At 36.9% G+C, this 21,463-nt stretch overlaps 1 long non-coding RNA gene across 1 annotated transcript in view; it reads right to left on the bottom strand.

Moving 5' to 3' along the window:
• LOC140626029 (uncharacterized) overlaps positions 1-18,943 on the bottom strand; it is a 113,235-nt gene extending 94,292 nt beyond the window's left edge. The window contains exons 1-3 of the long non-coding RNA XR_012025278.1: positions 18,878-18,943; positions 17,381-17,464; positions 13,845-13,872 (exon numbers count right to left, since the gene is read on the bottom strand). This is a non-coding gene — a long non-coding RNA (uncharacterized lncRNA). The remainder of the gene's footprint in view (positions 1-13,844; positions 13,873-17,380; positions 17,465-18,877) is intronic.
• Between the last annotated feature and the right edge of the window lie 2,520 nt (positions 18,944-21,463).

Genomic DNA, 21,463 nt, shown 5'->3' with positions numbered 1-21,463 from the left:
ACCTACTTGTCAAACTTGGATAAAAGGCTAAAAGTAAATCACAGTTTCAACCAATTATTTTCAGGTCTTCAAACAAACATGATAGAAGGGTGTAGGCAGAGCATTAGGAGAGAAAAGCATGGTGTTCACCGCCCTGCTTCCTCAAGCTGTGATTTCATCTGGCCTTCCCTATTGAAGAGAAACCACAGGGAGCTCTGCCATGACCCAAAAATGGTCCTGGAAATCAAGGATTCAGAAGTGCACCAGAGCCTCAGAAGTCAGAGGAAGTTAGCATTAGCCACCTTAGACCACAGAGGAAATATGCTTCATCTAAAGAGGTCTGTAACCTAAAAACTGCTCAGTAAGTTACTATCACCATCATCAATATCATCATCACAGTTCTGAAACTTGGCTGCATGGATGTGACTTCAAGAACAGAAAAAAATAAAATTCCGACACTACGAGAGGTGAATGGTGGTAAACAATTTGAGGCATTTGCCAAAGCAAATAGCTTCGATGTGGCATGTGATGTTCAAAAAACAATCACTACATTTCACTGAGTAGTAACTATGTGCCAAGCACACTGCTTAACATTTACACACGTTACCTTAAACAATTACGATAATTTTGAAGAGGTGATATTAGCCCGGATGAGGCTCTGAGGCTCAGAGAGAGGCAATTGCTTCTCCCAGGTCCCATGAATGGGGTGTAGAGGAGATTGGGTTAGCCCTCCCTCAGGGTCCAAAGCTCTTCCCATCTTGAAATTCTGCCTCTCCTCCACCTGGATAACATATGACAAATAATTTCCCCTATGAACTTTTACAAAACCCACTGTACTATACCTACATAGCCCTTTAACATAGGAAGGACCTATTACTCCCAATTCTTGATTAACAAAATCTTGACTTGGAAATGCTAGGCATGGAGCCCAAGACCACACAGCTAATAAAGAGCAGAGCCAAGACTCCCTCCAGCTGGTGGGGTTCTTACCCATTAGTCTTCTCAGCAATCACACCATCTAGAAAAGATCAGGCCCAGTGTCTATCCTTATGTGGAAGTTCTAAAATGATCCTCCTTTTAGGATTAGAATAAGGTGACCATATAAAACTTAACCAAACAGGAAAATTTTGAGGGTGAGAGGGAATCCATTAGGTATAGTGCTAAGGAAAATATATAAGGAGCCTATCTCAGGCACACCAGGAACCAATGATTCCTCCATCTAGAGAGGGGGCCCTAACCATTACTCCCATCACATTATTCTTCTTTGACAGAGTAGGGAAAGTATATTTACCTCAGTTTAACTGTTGTATTTGACATCAGGTTGGAAGACGTTTTTTGAAAAAGCAATGCATGCCTCATGCTTTGCCTTTAAAGTTTGGTGGTTCGCCATTTTCTAGGGGGGGGGGGCGGGTCAGCAAACACTAGTATGTGAGCCAAATTCTGCTCACCTGCCACCTGTTTTTATAAATAAAGTTTTACTGGAACACAGCCATGCCCATTTGTTTATGTGTTGTCTCTGTTTGCATTTGTGCTACAGCTGAGTAGCTACAACAAAGACCATATGGCCCCAAAACCTAAAATATTTACTATCTGGCTCTTTTTAGAAAGTATTTGTCTACCCCTATTTTAGAAAGTAAAATCCAAAGTCCTCAGCACACACGTGAGGTCCTCCGTGATCTGAGGCTGCTTCTGAGGCCGCTTCTGCTTCACCTCTCCACACTCTACTCGGAGCACTGTTCTTATTCCCAGCAGCTGCCCACTTCTTTAGCAGCTCTTGCAACACCCTTCTCAATGTGCTAGGAGTGTCCAAATTCCCACTGTTTGTTCTGAGAAGCACTCTTTTGGGTTGCTGTGAGCATCTTATTATGTTTTGCAATATAATCTTAAGTCATCCAACTTCCCCTATGTTTCATTTTGCCATCCACTAGAAGAAAAAAAAAAGATTTATCACTGGATTATACAGAAAGATTGGCATGCAAGTGTCAGTAAACTATAGAGTGCCAAAACCAGAGAAAGTCTTCATATTAAGAGACTTAACTGTTCAGAATCCTCCCTCAATGTTTGTTCACGCAACCCAAACCCTGACTACCCAAATAAGATGAGAAATGCAAACCGGAGTCTGAATGGCTATTTGGGATTATTTCTGACCCTGGTTCTGACAGTCTCAAAAGGAGCCCATCTCTGTGTCAAACATGGTTCCCTGAAAATCAGAGTGAGTTGCTCCACAAACCATTGTAGCACCTCCATTACTTCCTGAATCCCTGGATTTATGAATGGTTTGTTTTTTTTTACCACCTTCTTTTATACTAATTCCAACTTTTCTTTCTATATCTGTACCACTGATGGCATATTAGTCATCGAGTTTACTGATAACAGTGGGAAGAAAACACATGTTAAAAACACACACCACGCAAACCAAATGGATCTTTAATTTTAGGCTGCCATTCCTTTCATTGAGCTCTTCTCAGCGTTTCCTGCGGTGTGAATAATAACAGAGTGCCTGGCCTGCTTTCTTTTTACAGACGCATGAACTGGCATGGGAAGCATTTATCACAGAGAAAGGTCCTCTCAAAGGACTCACTGACAAAAGGGCTATGAAAACCTACACAGGAAGTCCTATGCCACAAACGGTTATCCAAACTGGTATTCAGCACCAAACACTAATACTTAATTTTGTAGTTTATGATGCTGAGACCTAACAATATAGAGACATATTCAAAATCAAATTTTATGCTGAGTTCAACTGTCCAATTTTCAAATCCAATCTTGGTCAACATGAGTTTAGAGTTGATAGGGAAGGGACATCGTCCTCAATCCCAGAACTCCTGAAACAGGGGCCAGAAAAACCTCCCCCATCCCAGTCCACATCAGGCAGGGACACCTGCAACAGCTTAGAGCTAAGATCAAGAGTTTATTGTAGAAAATTCTCCAACAATTACCTTTACCATGTATTTGTGTGAGTTTCAATATGTACCACCTTCATGGTACATTGTTTCCAAGTTCAGAATTTAACAGGATAACTCATCAGATTCCGGGAAAGTCCATGGAGTCTTCCCACAGGAAAGCAAATATGAAGCTGCCCTGTAGGGATATAGGGATACTTCCAAAGAATTTGGACTCTTACTACAAACAATTATAAATAAATTTGCAATGGCTCGAAGGAAGTAAGACTACACAAGCATGACTGACAAAGGTTTTCCCGGACAAAATCCAGGAGCCATGAAAGAACACATCTGATTTTATAAACATACACATTTTTTTTCTTAAAACATAAGTACTATAATTAAAGTCAAAAGACAAATGAAAAATTGGGTTAGGGGAACCAAAGTTTCTAAATCAGTAAGAACACAACATAGAAGACCCATTTCCTTAATATGCAAAGATCTCTTAAAAAAAAAAAACTCCATAAGGAAGTACACAAAGGAAATAAATTCTAAATGCTCTGGCTATATGGAAAGACACTAAATATCAGTTACATTAACAGAAGTGCAAATTAAAATTATGACATATCTTTTTCATCTATCGTCAGCAATGTTTTATTACATTTGGTACAAGTATGATTTCATATACCTCTGAAGAGGAATTTGGCAATATGTATCAGAAATTTGAGCACAAATGTATATTGGCTTATTTTTATCATTTTTGCTAATAGTTATTGAGTGCTTATTCTGTGTGTATTAACATATATATGTTATTCCCATTTTTCAAATGAAGGCAGTGAAATTTTTCCCTAAAACATGAACGGTGCAGTGCAGCCCGGGAACTGAGAAAGCACCCAGCCTTCAGCAAAGAAGCAGATCAAGAATATGTTTCAAGAAAAAAAGATGCAGAAAGGCAAACAGTGTACAAACTCACTACTCTGTAGAATCTAAAATAGTTAAACTTGGGGCATCTGGATGGTTCAACCAGTCAAGCATCCAACTCTGGATTCAGGTCATGATCTCAGGGTCCTGAGATGGAGCCCCATGTCAGGCTCATGCTGCGCATGGAGCCTACCTAAGAAACTCTCTCTCTCTCTCTCTCTCCTTCTCCTTCTGCCCCTTCTTGCACATGCTCAGTCCCTCTCTCTAAAAAAATAAATAAATAAAACAGTCAAGGGACGCCTGGGTGGCTCAGTGGTTGAGCATCTGCCTTTGGCTCAGGTTGTGATCCCAGGTCTGGGAATTGAGTCCCACATCAGGCTCCCTGCCAGGAGCCTGCTTCTCCATCTGTGTCTCTGCTTCTCTCTCTGTGTCTCTCATGAATTGATAAAATATCTTTTTAATAAAATAAATAAAACAGTCAAACTCATAGAAGCAGAAAATAAAATGGTGGTCACCAAGGGCTAAGAAGAGGGGTTTTTGTTTGATAAGTATAGGGTTTCAGTTTTGCAAGATGGAAAGAGTTCTGGAGATATCATGTACAACAATGTACTGTATAATTAACTTTGCTAAGAGAATAGATTTTAGGTGTTCTTACCACAAAAAGAAAGAAAAAAAAAGGAAAAAGGTAACCATGTGAGATGGATATATTAACTAGCTTGATTTGGTGTTTATTTCAGAAAGTATACACATAGCAAATCAAGTTTTAAACCTTAAATATAAACAACTTTAAATTATCAGCTATATTTGAATAAAACTGGAAGGGGAAAAGAAGAGAAGAAGCCTCTGCAATGGACAGAGAAAGGACCAGTAATACCAAACAAGACAAGCAGCCTAGAGGAAGGAGAGTAATAATAATAGTAGTGGGGAGCATGACTTGTTGAAGGCTTATTCGGTTCCAATATTTGCATTAAATGTTTACATGCATTATCACAGCATCCTCTTAAAAACTCTACAAAGTAGATACTGTGACACTAAAGGTCTGACAGTTCAGAATACAGAAGCCTAGAGAGTCAAATGACTTCAAGTTCATGCTCAGCAGGTGGTAGAGCCAGGACTGGAATCCAGGTGGATCTGATTCCAGAGTCTGGGCACATAACCATGATGCAGGTCTGCCATTGATGGTAACAGCACTCCAGTGTCACCAGAGCATCAGTCAAGGGACATGTGTTTGTCCCAGAGTTAAGTAGGAAGAAAGAAGTACCAGAATATATAATATGCCTGCCTCCTCTGGTTTTGAAGTTGGGCCAACCAAACATTCCTGTCTGCTAAGTGCATTAATGGGAGGAGCCACATTAATGGCTTCTTAGGGTTGATTCCCCAAAGCAGCTGAGCTATTTGAGGGGATCATCATTTTAGGGACTGCTTCCATACATCACAATTTTAATCTCATGGTCACTACATGAGGTGGTATTTCCTTTTAAAGATAACAAAACAGAAATTCAGAGAAATTGGGTAATTCATTCAAAATTACAAAGTCAGCCAATAATTAAGCTTAGGTGTTTTATAAAATATCTATCTATCTATCTATCTATCTATCTATCTATCTATCTCTATCTGAATGTCTCTCTATCTCTATCTCTGTATATATACAGATAGAGATAGAAAGATATTCATACACTGGGATATCAGCAGGTCCCTCTCCCCAGAGATACACTGCCTTGAGAATTCACAGCAGCCAATCCTTACCTCGCTTTACTTCAAAAATATAACATAAACTTGTCATTTCTTGCTTTAAAAGTTGTGGGTTTTGGTTTTTTTTTTGTGTGTGTGTGTTTTGTTTTGTTTTTTTTACTCTGACATGGTTGACTGATTTATGACCAAATTAACATAAAGTCAAATTGAAACCAAGAGGATTAAATAATGCCTAAATGTCACACAATCAAATCAGTTTTTCTGACTCAAGCCCACTGTCCTGCTCAGAAAGCACACCCTGTGTTACAGAGATTTCCTATTGTTCTCGACATTCAAAGACAGAGGTATGTACATACTCTCATTTGTTTAATTGTCCTGGTCTCACCTTGTGTTTCATTTTCCAGCTAAGTATTTTATAAATAAATATCTCTCAAGAATTCGACTCACTGAAGTTATATGAATCTCACCAGTGAAAGCAGGGTCATCTTGCTGATGAGTACTTATGATCTTCCCCTCCTTTTTTTTTTTTTTTTTATAATGTGGCTTCTGATCTTTCACAAAAGCCACAGCTTGAATCACATTTATAAAAATATCACTGAATTACACCCCTAGGCAGGAAAATTGGTTTAGTAACTCATGATCTCAGCCTCTCTTTCTTTTCAGTGCCTGTTAATTCTATAATTTCATCATATTTTTTCTTTTTTTCCCCTGCATCTGGGGGAGATAGGAAAGGAAAAAGGGGAAAGAGAGCACACAAACCACACCATGATTTTCTGAGTAAATTGAATGAAAGTAATGTCACAAAACTGGGTTATATCCCATTATAGAGACTATCCAGAGCAATAACACAGCCTATGAAGAAGCTGAAAAGCTCCTTCAGAGTGGTCAAAGGGGAAAACAGGTATTGAACCTGATGGGATTTTATCTCTGAAGTGGATGCACAGCTGAAAGTAGCCAAAGAGCGTCGGAACAGTCTAAGTGCCAAATCTTGCAATGCCGACAACATAAAACCACCCTTCATTTTCTAAGCGGCGCTTTCTGTGAGATCTCTATGTGTGTGTCTCTCTCTTCCCCACCTTGGTGTCTTTCTCTCTCTCTGTCTGTCTCTCTCTCTCTCTTTCTCTCTCACACACACACTCAAGTGCAACACTGTATCTCCAACAACCAAGAAAATTTGGTTATTATTTTGGCAATTTTCCACAATGTTTAGAATTACATAAAAATCAATTTGGAATATTGTTTGTACCATTTATTTATGAATAATTGAAAAAGCAATTTAGAAGGTAAAAGCACAAGCCCTACAATTTTTTTGTGTCCCAGATTTCCCTCAGCCCCTAAATCAATGTGCTTTAGTTAAGAATCTAAGTGACAGTTTGTACTATCTTCCCATAAAGTAATAAATAATATAATAAATTTTTACTAAACATCGTCACCAGGATCTATCATACTAATCATGACTACCAGTTCCCTCCACAATTTACTCATGTTCTAAGGTTCATGTCATAGCCCCAAATTCTAGGTCTATCGGCTATGGGTAAAATCCCTTCACAGCAGAACTACTCTGGAGGGTCTCAGACACACACAGTTAATTAGACAAAATTCCATACAGTCACATTGAAAAATCAGATATCATCCTACTTTGGAGAGACTGAACTCTGCATTTTCAAGAATATTCTTACCTATATAGTCTAATAAATTATTTCTAATATTTTTCTAATATTTCTAGTAAAATTTAAACAAAAGATATTTCTATAGACTAAATTTGGAAAAATAACCCAAACACAAAGTTAACTATTTCCTTTTACTGGTAGAGTCTGACCTGTTCTGTTTCAAATATAAACCTCAAGTTTTATGGTTATGGGTACCTACTAAGCATTAAAATTTATTTTATATCCTCTTTGAATAAGATTATCATTAATCATAACTCTGGGTTTCCTGAAAAAACTAACAAACTTTCATTTATTTATAACTTTCTTCCCAGAGTATTCCCTAGAAAGAATTGAGTATGTGACTTTTATATCTTTTTTGTTTGTTTTTCAGATTATTTCAGAGCTTGAACAACAGGGCATTATTTTAATTGTGCTCATCATGAACACATGCTAAGAAAAACAGGAGATGTCTGTTCTTGGCTCCTTTTGCCGTCCTTTATCAGTGTCTTTATGGAATCAAATGCCCCATCTTGAGGTAGGGAATGGGACTGAAGGGAATGGGACTTCCCATTTTGTTATTTTCCATCTATTAGTTACCTCTAAATTTCATTGGTTGATGAGCTTTATCAGCTCCCAGAAATGATTATATTTTAGTTGGAGTTGGAAGAATGTTGCCTCACTCAAATAAACCACCTAAAGTATGCTCCAAAGTATAAACACTAAAAAGCTCTTAAGCAAAAATATTCCATGCAAGAGCCATGAGTCAAATGGTCAACTTATCCTAGCCTACCAAGAGAAGTAGTTCTTTCTTCTTTTCTTCCTTTCTCTCTGTTTCTCTGTCTCTTTTTTTCTTTTTTCAATGTATACTTACTATTCTTTTAGTGTCTACACCATGCTGGGCATTGAGGATACAAATTTGAAAAGGTCAATACCAAAGACTTGCAGAACCATCCACTGGATGATTTTTGCTTAAATAAGAAAGCTCCTCTACTCAAATTTCTGGTCATTCTGATATCCTCTAAAAAACAAACTATTAAACATTATCAACCAGCTATTGCAAACCATAAACTGACATCCACTTAGCAGGGAAAAAAATGTTTACTTAGTTTTGAAAATAAACTTACTTGATACATTTTTGGTTTTCCCCTGAAAAACAGTGTGTGTTAAGGTGATAAATTTATGATCCTAACAATTTATCAGCTTTATCAGCAGGTATTTTATTTTCTTCATTTTTCTTACTATAAAAAGGCAATCCTGGGTCGTATTATCCTTTGTGAGTGAGTGACATGGCAAACAAAGCCTTTCAAATGGGATGCCAGCTACTATTCCAGCCTCCTGTCTCATCACTTCCTCCCACCAGCCCTTCTCCACCTTGTCACCTCATTTAAAACCATCTGTGTTAAAGTCACCTAAGATCATCTGTGCAAATAACTCAAACATTTAATACACTCATGATTTTGAGCAAGTAAAACTTCTGCTTCCTGTCCCTTTTCTGTTTACTTTGAAAAAAGCTCACCTATCCTTTATGTTTGAAGTCAAATGCTACCTTCCCTATGTCATCTTCCCTGATACCCTCAACATCCTAGCAGAGTCCATCACACAGGCATAAAGCATCCACAGGCACCACCCTAAATGGCCATGCAGAGGTATCTGCACATTTCTGAACCCGTGGGTGAGATCTGCATATGGATTTTTAAGCCAGAGGGGTTTCTTTAATTGTTGTTGTCTGCTTTGCTGTGTTTTGCTAGTATGTTTTGATGTAGTGTTTTGTCTGAAGCTTATAATTTAGGAAGCAAATCTACACATATGACATATGATGGGGAAAGCAAATATAACTTGGCATCTAAGTAACTTCTCTAGTTTTATAAGAAGAGTTCATGAAAATGATATCAGAGCCTATCAAAAGAGGAGCTGCAAGTAACATCTAAGGCAATAATATTAAGGGACATAGGGGTTAAGTGCTGATTCTGGAAGCCAAGATAATCACAGCTACCTAAATAGGAACCTTACCATGCATGGTCCAAAAACACTAGACAGATTGACAAATACAAATAAATCTATACATGTATCATAGTTTCAACATATATGGATTTAAAAATCACTACAGTTTCAAAGTTCCTGTATTTAGAAAAATAAATACCAATTTTCAGCAAAGCTTTCTCTAAAACTCCCACCACAGCCCATTCAAAATGAGAGGAGGCGGAAAGAAGAAAAAGTATTCAGAAAAAGTGTGCAGAAGATGGAGGAGTTCATTCAGGTAAAATCACCCTAAATGATAAAATACCAATAAAGGGTATGGGGTAGGACAGGGAAGGGACTTAAAATTGGATGCTGTGCTGAAGGAAACAGCCTCAAAAAGAAACACTCTGGAGGAAGATGGGATAAAAGGGAAGGAAGGATGTGCCCACTGGAGAGTGGCAAAAGGAAAAAAATGAAGGTCACTTTAGGATTCATCCAGATGATATTTTAAAGGGAAAAAATGAAGGACACCCTGCACCCTACTGCCCCTCCTTGCCATACCCCCAGGCCACCTATTAAAGAAAGTGCAATATTCTACAATGCCAGAAGGTGGCAGCCTTGGACAAGAAATCTGGAAAACCAGCATGCTGCCAAACCAAAGCAACCTATAGATTATGTAGTTTTCTCCTATACAAAGCTACTGTTAAAAAAAAAAAAAAAAAAAAGGAAAGGAAAAAGAAAACAGATAATCAACATTAAAACTTCTAGCTGATAAAATTCTCCCAAATATTATACTGGATCTAAAGGAACCTAACACAAGCAAAACTAAATCATCACACGTGCTATGGTAAATACAAAAAGGCACGTAAAATTCGAAATTCGAAATCGAAGAGTCAAAATGAAGTCTAATATAAGAAGAAATGAAATAAAATTTGATTGGTTTCAGGAAAGAAACAGAGGAGGTAAAATCATAACATAAAGCTCAGTTATATGATGCCTACGTAATTTTTAATATAGAGTTGAATGAAGGTTTAATGCGGAGCATTGAAGAAAAGCAGGAAAGCAACAAAGAGAATAATTTTTTTTATAAAGAAGTAAAAAGAGAGAAATTGGTTGAAATGGAAATTAGGCAACGAAAAGTCAACATAGGTATAAGTGGAGGCTCTAAAGAAGGAAAACAATGCAGTGAAACAGAACCAATATTTTAAACTATAATTCAAGAACACTTTCCAAAAATAAAAGAAGACCTGAATCTACATATTATAAGAGCTAAGTACTTAGAAAATTGATCTAGAAAGATCAATTCTAAAATTTCTCCTAGTAGAACTATTCAAATTTAGAAATTAAAAAAAAAAAAATCATCAGGGCTTCCAGGAAGAATAATTTACAAGGGCAAGAGAATTTGGCATCATATTGCTCATAACCAATATGTAAAACAAGGCAGGAATGAAGTGGTCTTTTGTAAGATGATTAAGAAAAGAAACTGTGAACCAGTAATTTTATATTCAACTCTGCTATCTTGTAAGTATCAGAGCAATAGAATTAGAGTTTAAATTTGCAAGGACTAAGTGAATGCTCTATCCATGAGTCCTTCCAACAGATGAGTGCCATCCAACCAAGAAATGACTAAAGAAACTTAGCTAAAGTCTTCATATTTCTAAAGAGTAAGAATAAGGAATACAGTGCATATCATACTCCAATTATACTTAAAGCAATAATCAGAAGAAAGTCCATAGGCTAAAATACTTCTACAAATAAAATAGTGTATATAAATTAATTATACTGGTAAAAGACCATATATATATTTAATTAATATTTAATCTAACAATAAAGATAGGAACAAAGGTGGCAGAGTATATAAATGATGAAGGTTCTGACAAAGTAGAATTTGGCAATTACCATTTTTACAAAGTAAAACTAGAGGGAAATAGAGAAAAGTGGAACTAGGTCATTGGTCCCATCAATAAGTGGGAGTCACTGGGTACCATGAAAAACTGGCAAACTACATAACAAAGGTTAATCACACAAAATAAAAAATATACATACCAAATCATATGACATAGTCAATGCAACTGAATGGTCTGAACTCATCTATTAAAAAGAAAGAATTTTCCACTTGACTCCCAAAGAAAACACCAAATATACACTGATTACAAAAGACACACTCAAAGCAAATTCAATAAAGCTAAATGTACAGGGATGGACAAAAGTATACAAGGCAAATGGAAACAGTAAGAAGGCAAAGGCTGTAATATTAACATCAGATAAAATAGAATTCCATCAAAAAGCACCACCATGATCAATCACACTACCGGGTATTTACCCAAAGAATACAAAAACACTAATTCAAAAGGATATATGCACCCAAATGTTCACTGCAACATTATCTACAAGAGCCAAATTATGCAAGCAGTCCAAGTGTCCTTCAACTGAAAAATGGATAAAGAAGATGTAGTATATATATATGTAATGGAATATTACTTAGCCATAAAAAGGAATGAACTGTTGCCATTTGCTACAGTATGGATGGATCTAGAGAGTATTATGCTAAGTGAAATAAGTCAGTCAGAGAAAGACAAATACTATATGATTTCACTCGTATGTGGAATTTAAGAAACAAAACCAAAGAATATCAAGCAAAGGGAAAAAACAGAGTAGGAGAAAGACAGGCCTCTTAACTCTAGAAAACAAACAGATGATTCCCAGAGGGGAGGTGCGTGGGGGATGGGAGAAACAGGTGAAGGGGATTAAGAGTACATTTATCACGATGAGCACTGAGTAACATATAGAATTGTTGAATCACTATCTTGTACACCTGAAATTAATATAAGACTGTAAGTTAAATATACTAGAATTAAAATTAAAAACTTAATAAAATTAAAAGGATAAAAAAGCACTAACAAGATCAAGAAGGCCACTCTTTAATACTAAAAGACAACTCCTTTTTGAAAAAAAATACTTATGAATATAAAGCAACCACTTTGGTAAAAAAGAAGCTACAAAAGACGTCAGTAGACATGTACAGAAACATGAATAATATAAAGATTTTATCATATTATTCTCGGAAAAATCAAGATGACAAAAATAAACATATAGAAAAACTAAACAACATAACCAATAACATAAAATTTTTTTGTATATATCTTTTTATTGGAGTCCAATATGCCAACATATAGCATAACATCCAGTGCTCATCCAATAACATAAATCTTTTTTTTTTTTTAATTTTTTTTTTTATTTATTTATGATAGTCACACACACAGAGAGAGAGAGAGAGGCAGAGACACAGGCAGAGGGAGAAGCAGGCTCCATGCACCGGGAGCCCGATGTGGGATTCGATCCCGGGTCTCCAGGATCGCGCCCCGGGCCAAAGGCAGGCGCTAAACCACTGCGCCACCCAGGGATCCCCCAATAACATAAATCTTATGGATATATATTGAATTTAATACTCTGACGACATAAAATACAACTTTATCTCAAGAGTACATAGAACATTCACAAAAATTGTCATATATTAAAAAGAAAGCACCAATAAATTAACAAAATGTAAATAATATACAAAGGGTGCAGTCAAGCTACAAATATATTAATAACAAAAATCTTTTGAAGATCTACCACTTGGATTTGTTTTCTATTAAATAACTTGGCTAAAACAAAAACTAAATTGACAGGATTTCTAAAGAATACTTTTTATAATAAACAAAAGAATGAAAACAAATGAATTAAATGCCCAACTCAAAAACCTAAAAGGGAAAAGTAAACCAAAACTAATAAAATTAACGTAAATAATAAACATCGGAGCAGAAATTAAACAGCAAAAGAATATCATACTCTATACATTATTTTCTTGGTTTTTAGATTTTATTTATTTATTTTAGAGAGAGATAGAGAGAAACAGCATGAGTGGGAGAGGCAGAGGGGGAGAGACTCCCTGTTGAGCGTGGAGCCTGACTCCAAGAGTTAGATGCTTAATGAACTGTCACCCAGGCACTCCTATTACTTTCTTAATGTAATAAAATATTGTGGCCCCTGATGGTTCAAGTTAAGTGTCTGCCTTCTGCTAAGGTCATGATCCCAGGGTCTTATGATCCAGCCCCGAGTCTGACTCCCTGCTCAGCAGGGAGTCTGCTTCTCCCTCTACCCCTCTCCCTGCTCTGACATTCTCTCTCTCTCAAATAAATAAATAAAATATGAAAGAAAGAAAGAAGAAAGAAAAAGAAAGAAAGAAAGAAAGAAAGAAAGAAAGAAAGAAAGAAAGAAAGAAAGAAAGAAAGAAAAGAAAGAAGGAAAGAAAGAAAGAAAGAAGAAAGAAAGAAAGAAAGAAAGAAAGAAAGAAAGAAAGAAAGAAAGAAAGAAAGAAAGAAGAAAGAAAGAAAGAAAGAAAGAAAGAAAGAAAGAAAGAAAGAAAGAAAGAAAGAATTGAAACAATGAACATATTTAAAAATCATAAAGTGCTCTTCTGTAGATTTCTATGCAAATAAATTCACAGAGCTCAGTGAAGAAGATATTACAGGAAAATACAGTCTACCAAAATAGACCTCATTAATTGATCATTTTCTCTGTTTCTACTCTCCAAATTGGAATGATTTATACTTAATTCCAATTCAGGGAGTAGAAGCAGAGAAAATCAAGAAAATATCCCACAACAAAGCACCAAATATAGACTGCTTCATAGGGAACTCTGTCGAATTTTCTAAGACCCAATGCTACATATTTTTTTCATGGAATACAAACTATAAAGAAGCTTCTAAATTCTACTTACGAAACAATTACAATACTGATATCTGAACCTAAAAAAGATGGAACAAAAGAGAAATTACAAACATCACATATGAATACTGGTGAAATACCCAAAATAAAATATTAGCAAACAGAAACCTGTCCCACCTTCTTCCTATGTTTATTGAGATATAACTGACTTACAATATTATGTAAGTTTAAGATGTACGAGTGTTGATTTAGCTATACCTGCATTATGTCACCTAATTACTATCTTTCTTCTGTTGAGAAAATCTAAGATTCCTTCTCCCAGCAACTTTGAAGTGCTTATTACAATATTATTAATTATAATCACTATGCTCTACTTTGATCCTCAGAACTTATTTACCTTGTAACTAGAAAAGTTTACAATTTTGACAAACATCTCTTCCTTCCCTCTATCCCTCAGCCCCTGGTAACTACCAGTCTAGTCATTTTCTATGAATTTGACTTTTTAAGATTCCACATATTAGTGATATAGCATCAGACTTACTTCACCTAGCATAATGTCCTCAACTTCCATCCATGTTATTGCAAACAGCAGGATGAACTTATGGCTGAAAAATATTATTCTGTGAGGTGGGTGCGGAGGGGGGGTACAATTTCTCTAACTATTCATCATCTGTTGATGGATACTTAGTTGTTCCAATATTTTGGTTATTGTGAATAATGCTGCAATGATCATGGGAGTGATCATTTAAGATGTTGTTTTTAAGATGTTGTTTTCATTCTCTTCATGGAAATATACCCAGAAGTGGGATCGCTGGACCATGAGGTAGCTCTATTTTTAATTTTTCGAGGAACCTCCACTCTTTTTTCCACAATGACTGCATCAATTTACGTTTTCATCAGTGGGGCAGAAGGATTCCCTTTCTCCACAGCTTTGCCAAACTTGTTATTTCATCTTCTTTTTTTAAGGTTTTATTTGAGAGAGAGAGAAGAGGGGTGGGTGGCAGGGGCAGAGAGAGGCAGACTACCCACTGAGTGGGAAGCCTGACATAGGGCTCAATCCCAGGACCCTAAGATCAGGACCTGAGCTGACAGCAGATGCTTAACCAACTGACTCACCCAGTCATCCTGGCTATTTCATCTTTTTGAAGGTAGCCATTCTAGCAGGTATGAGCTCATTGCATTTCCCTGAAGATCAGTGATGTTAAGCACCTTTTCATGTACCTATTGGCCAATTGTAGGTCTTATCTGGAAAACTATGTAGTCAGTTCTTCTGCCCATTTTTTAATTATATTGTTTTTTGCAATTTAGCTATGTAAGTTCCTTGTATATTTTGGATATTAACCACTTACCAGATTTGCAAATATTTTCTTCCATTCTATAGCTTGCTTTTTTCATTTTGTTGATGGTTTCCTTCACTGTGCAGCTTTTTCACTTGGTGTACTCCACTTACTAATTCTTGCTTTCTTGCCTTTGCTTTTGTTGTTGAATCCAAAAACTCATTGCCAAGATTCATGTCAAGAAGTTTATCCCTATGATTTCTTCTAGGACTTACATGATTAATGGTATGTTCAAACTTTTAATCCATTTTGAGTTGTTTTTTGTGTATGATGTAAGAAAGTGTTCCAGTTTCATTCTTCTGCATGTGGCTGTCCAGTTTTCCTAACACCATTTATTGAAAAGACTATCCTTTCTTTTTGTATATGCTTGGCTCCTTTGTTATAAATGAATTGATCGTACATGCATGGATTTATTTCTGGACTCCTATTCTATTAATCTATATGTTGTTTTTATGCCAATACCACACAGTTATGATTTCTCTTTCTGCTAGTTCATTATTAATATACAAAAATGCAACCAAATTTGTATGTTGATTTTGTAGCCTGTAAATTCACTCGATTTGTTTATTAGTTCTAACATTTCTGGTGGAGCATTTAAGGTTTCCAAATATAATATCATGTCATTGGCAAATAGGCACAGTTTTACTTTGATTTGGATGCGATTCATTTCTTTTACTCATCTAATTGTCCTGGATAGGACTTCATGTGCAACTATGTGGAATAAAAGTGGCAAAAGCAGGCATCCTTGTCTTACTCCTGATACTAGAAAAAAAACTTTCAGCATTTCACCATTGGGTATGATGTTAGCTCTGCGCTTCTCTTATATGCCATGTTGTTATCATGGCATATAAGGTATCATGTTGAGGTAAATTCCTGCTATACTTACTTTGAGAAGTTTTATCATAAATGGATGTTGAATTTTTTCAAATGCTTTCTCTGCATTTGTTGAGATTATCATATGAATTTATATCTAATTTTGTTAATGTGGTGCTTCACATTTATTGATTTGCATATGTTGAACCATCCTTACATCCTGGAATTAATCCCATTTCTTTATGGTGTACGATTATTTTAATGTATTCTTGAATACTATCACTAATGTATTGTTGAATACAATATATTGTTGAATATTTTGCTAATTTTTTGTTGAGCATTTTGTATTTATGTTCATCATGAATATTGGCCTACTATTTTCTTTTTCTGCAGTTTCTTTGTCTGATTTGGGGTATCAGATTAATCCTGGCCTCATTTAATATATTTTAAAGTATTCCCTCCTGCTCTATTTTTTGAAAGAGTTTGAGAATTGTTTTTAACTTTTCTTTAAGTTACTGGTAGAATTCACCAGTAAATGCATCTGGTTCTTCTACTATTGGGAGGTTTTTGATTACGTACTCAATCTCCTTACAGATTTTCTCCTTCTTTATAATTCAGGCTTGGTATATTATATGTTCCTAAGAATTTATCTATTTCTTCTACATTGTTCAATTTGTTGGTGTATAATTGTCCACAGCAGTCTCTAATGATCCTTTGTACTTCTACAATATCAGTTACAATGTCTCTTCTTTCTTTTATAACTTTGTCTACTGTTTTTTTCTTAGTCTAGCCAAGGACTTGTCTATTTGTTTATATTTTTTAAAACAAAATTTTTAATTATTTACTGTCTTTTTAGTTTCTATTTCACGTATTTCTACTCTGATCTTCATGATTTTTTCCTTCAATTAATTTTGGCCGTGGTCTGTTCTTCTTCTCTAAATTCCTTTAGGTGCAAATTTAGTTTGTTTATTTGAAATCTGGATTTTGTCTTACAAAGTCTTTGCTATATCTCATAAGTTTTGGTATATCATGCTTCTACTTTTATTATCTCAAGATACTTTGTTTTCTCATTTTATTTCTTCTTTGACCCATTGATTGGAGCATATTGTTTAATGTCTACATCCTTGTGAATTTTCTGGTTTTCCTCTTGATGAGGGAGTAAAAGGCTAGCTGAGGACAAAGCATGACCTAATACCCTGCAAACTCCTCCCCCCCCCCCCCCACCAGGTGAGATATGTGTGACATTCCTCAGGCACTCCTGGCTGCCCTAAAGCTAAGGAAAGGAAAAACAAATAATGAACTTATAGAGATCACATTCCTGCAAGACAAAAGTCTCCCTCAGTTTACAAATTTCTTAGTAATTTACAAGAACAAAGCATTTTTATCAATAAACTAGATTCCACAAGGAAATGTATATACAATTAAATGTCCTTATTACCTGTAGCCCATGACAGATACTTGAAGTGGGCAGACTGTCACATTCCTCCAGGAAGCCTCCAACTGTCTTCATGTGAATGCCTGGCTAGAGGGAAAACAAACCTTAATTTGACAATGGCAAGACCTCCAATATCTGTAAATCCTCTTTAGCATATGAAAGTTCTTTTGAAACTTCCCTTTTCCTTAGCTCCTCCAACTCCCAGGTATATAAACAGCCACCCCTCACAAGCCTGGGGCAGCAGCTCCTTCTGCCCACAGGTCCTGTCCTCCTGCTCTAATAAAACTACCATTTTGCACCAAAGTTGTCTCAAGAATTCTTTCTTGGTCATTGGTTCCAGACCTCACCTGAACAAACCTCATCTACATTCCAAAACTATATCAGCTCCACTGAAATAATCTGCTGATAGTCTCAGAGAGGATTCCTTGTATGTAATAAGTTACTTTTCTCTTCCTGCTTTTAAGATTTTCTTCTTGTTTGTAACTTTTATGATGTAATTAAGATGTATTGTGGTGTGGGTGTCTTTGGATTCAACTTTTTTGGAACTCTGTAAACTTCCTAGATCTGGATAGCTATTTCTTTCCTCAAATTAAAAAGTATTCAGCCATTTATTCTTCAAATACATTTTCAACCCCTTTCTCTCTCCTCCTTCTGAGAGCCTTATAATGTAAATACTGGTCCACTTGATGTCCTATAAGGCCCTAGGCAATCTTCACTCTTCTTTATTCTTTTTCTTTTTGTTCATCTGATTGGATGCATTTCACTACCCTGTTCTTGAGTTTGCTGATCCTTTCTTCATTGATCTATCTGTAGTAGAGCCCCTCTACTGAATTTTTCAGTTCAGTTATTGTATTTTCAGCTCTGTGCTTTCTATTTGGAACTTTTTGCAATTTTTCATGTCTTTGTTGAAATGCTCATTTGGTGAGCACCTTTATGATCAGTATTTTGAAGTCTCTATCAGGTAAACCATTTAGCTCCATTTCATTTAGGTGAGTTTCTGGAGCTTTATCTTGTTCTTGTTTGGAACTTATTTCTGTTTCTTATTTTCCTCAACACTCTGTGTTGGTTTCTGCACATTAAAAATAATAACCACCTATCCCCATCTTGACAGAGTGATCTTGTGTAGATGAACCCTGTCAATCAGCTTGGCCTGAGCTCATGGTTTTCTTAAGCCTCTGTGATTTTCAAACTACCCTCTTTGTTCTTGGTGCTTCCTAGTAGTTAGGAGTGTGCCAAGACCAGGCAGTTTCCCAAAGGAGAGGACTACAGTCACCACCTTATTGCAAACCAGTCCCTCAGACAACAGCTGGGAAAGTATGCAGTTGGGTCCCTTCCAGGGAGAAACTGAAAGATAGGTGGTTTTGCCTGCTCCCTCTACAGTTGGGCTGGGTTAGCAGCTATGGAGTGGTGCCCCTGCACCCTTTAAAAACTTCTGACAGAGGGAGGGGAAATATGGCGGAAGAGTAGAGGTCCTCGACTCACCTGGCCCCACAAACTTACCTAGATAACTTCCAAAACATCCTGAACACCTATGAATCCAACCTGAGATTTAAAGACAGAACAGCTGGAATGCAACAGAGAGAAAAATTTTCGATTCTAGCGAAGTAGGAAGGTGAAATAAATAAATAAGGAAGGAAGGGAAAGGAACCATGACTAGCAGGAATATAGCAGCAGAGCAACAAAGCTTCTGAGGCAAGAAAGCCCAGCCCTGGAGAGGCAGGAACTTAAAAAATCCCCGCCAGAGTATTCCCTGACAAAAAAAGTGCTAAGTAGGGAAATCAGACAAAATGACGGGAGGGGCAGTGAAGCCTCAAGATTCCTGGAATCACTGTAAGAGAAAGGGTACCCAGGGAAAGCTCACTGCAAATCGTGGGCCAATCTCAGGAAAGGGTTGGAGCGCTGCAGCCCTCGGGGCATTTGGGAGAAGCCACTGGGTTAGGTGGGCCGGAGCTGTCTTCACCCTAGAGGCTGGCAATGGAAGGAAGTGGCTGTGTCCCATTCCCTTTGGAAGAGGCAGTCCCCAGGATTGTGGATCCAGTAACACAGGGCCCAGGATCCTAGGGCGCCCAAGCAGACAAAGCCCATGATCCTGCATTCCCCCGGGCCAGGCAGAAGCAGGGAGGGCACAGAACAGCTAGAACTCTCCTGCCACAGGGCGCCCCCAAGCTGCACAGATCAGTGCACCCGTGCTGGACCAGGACCATCTAGTCCAGTGCAGACTGGGAGCTGCAGGTTAGGTGGAGCTCGACTCCAGACCTGGAAATCTGGCCACCATCATTATGTTTTTCCTCTTGATTTCACCTTGTACCTAGGAGAGGTGGGGCCACAGGGAACAAAGGCCTCACAGGATAAAAAAACTCACACTGAGCCCAGCACCTGGCAGGGGACAGGGCATCTCTGCCCAGGCAAAGATACCTGAAAATCAGCATAGCAGACCCCTCCTCCAAAAGAACTGCTGGAAGAGCAAGTTTATTGACCAAGCAGCACTGGAAAGCTCCAGGACTGAGGGAAAATAGTATATAGAACTAGAGGGTCCCTGGTTGTTTTTCCATTACAAATCATTTTTATATAAGACTAAAAACTTCCAATATTTTTTCCCTTTTCCCACCTTAACTATAATATTTTACCAGCTCTTCATTTTTAAGTTTTTTTCCTTTTTTACTTGCATATTTCTACAATTACATGTCTTAGATATATTTTCCACTTCTGGATCACTTCAACATAATCAATTTAACTCTGGTAAATATATAAGATATGGGTTTTTATTTTTTATTTTTTCTGCCTCATTTTGTTTTACAATGGTGGAAGTTAGTACCTTCTAGAACACAACCAACATACACTCAGAACCAAGTGGAACACTGTGTTGGTTCATTTTGTGAGATTATATTCTCTCTTCCTTCCCATCCTGCCACCCTCCTTTATCTTGTTTATATTTGGTGGTCAAAGTTAGGGCTTCTATAAGTATTTCTGGTTTATATAAATTTGGGACTGAGCATCTTCTAACATACAGAACAAAATACACTCCAAATCAAGAGAATCACCCTGTAGAATCCCTCAGGCAGACTACATGCTCTCTCCACTACCACTTCTACACCACCAACATCCCTTAGCCTTTTCTCTCTTTCTCTCTATTTTTTTTTAAGATTTTATTTATTTATTCATAACAGACAAAGAGAGAGAGGAAGAGCACAGGCAGAGGAAGATGTAAACACCATGCTCGGGGTCCACTGTGGGACTCGATCCTGGAACCCCAGGATCACACCCTGAACCAAAGGTAGATGAGCTTGAGCCACCCAGGCATTCCTCCTCTTTTCTTTACTTTTTTGTTCTTTTACTTTTTTCTTCTTGTTTTCATTTTTTGGCTTTTAATTTAAACTGCTTTGTTTTGAAATTTGTTTTTCACTTTAGTGGTCATTTTATTTTATTTTATTTTATTTTATTCTGTTTTTTGGTTTTGTTTTGTTTTGTTTTGTTTTGTTTTTTTGTTTTTTCCTGGTCTGTGACCTCTTTGGAATCATGTAGGTTGTATTTACTTGAGTAGTGGTTGGTATTTTTTACTCAGCCCACTCATACAGCCACTCTGTACTAGACAAAATGACTAGAAAGAATTCACCACAAAAGAAAAAACTGGAAACAATACTCTGTCACAGAGTTACAGAATTTGGATTTCAATACATGTCAGAAATTCAATTCAGAAGTACAATTCTAAAGCTTCTGGTGGCTCTGGAAAAAAGCATACAGGACTCTAGAGACTTCATTATTGCAAAATTGAGATCTAATCAGGCCAAAATTAAAAATAGATTAAATGAGATGCAATCCAAACTGGATGTCCTAACTGCTAGAGTTAATGAGGTGGAGGAGAGAGCATGACTAACATAGAAGACAAGTTGATGGAAAAAAGGAGCTGAGGAGAAAAGAGAAAAATGATTAAGAGTCCATGAGGAAAGGCATAGGGAAATAAATGATGGCTTGAGAAGAAAGAATATACATTTAATTGGGATTCCAGAAGAGGCAGGGGCGGTGGGGGGAGCACAAAGTATATTTGAACAAATCATAGCTGAGAACTTCCCAAATCTGGGGAAGGAA

The sequence above is a fragment of the Canis lupus genome, chromosome 37, assembly GCF_048164855.1.
Source record: "Canis lupus baileyi chromosome 37, mCanLup2.hap1, whole genome shotgun sequence".
NCBI classification, from domain to species: domain Eukaryota; kingdom Metazoa; phylum Chordata; class Mammalia; order Carnivora; family Canidae; genus Canis; species Canis lupus.
This window is presented reverse-complemented; position numbering and strand designations above follow the sequence as displayed.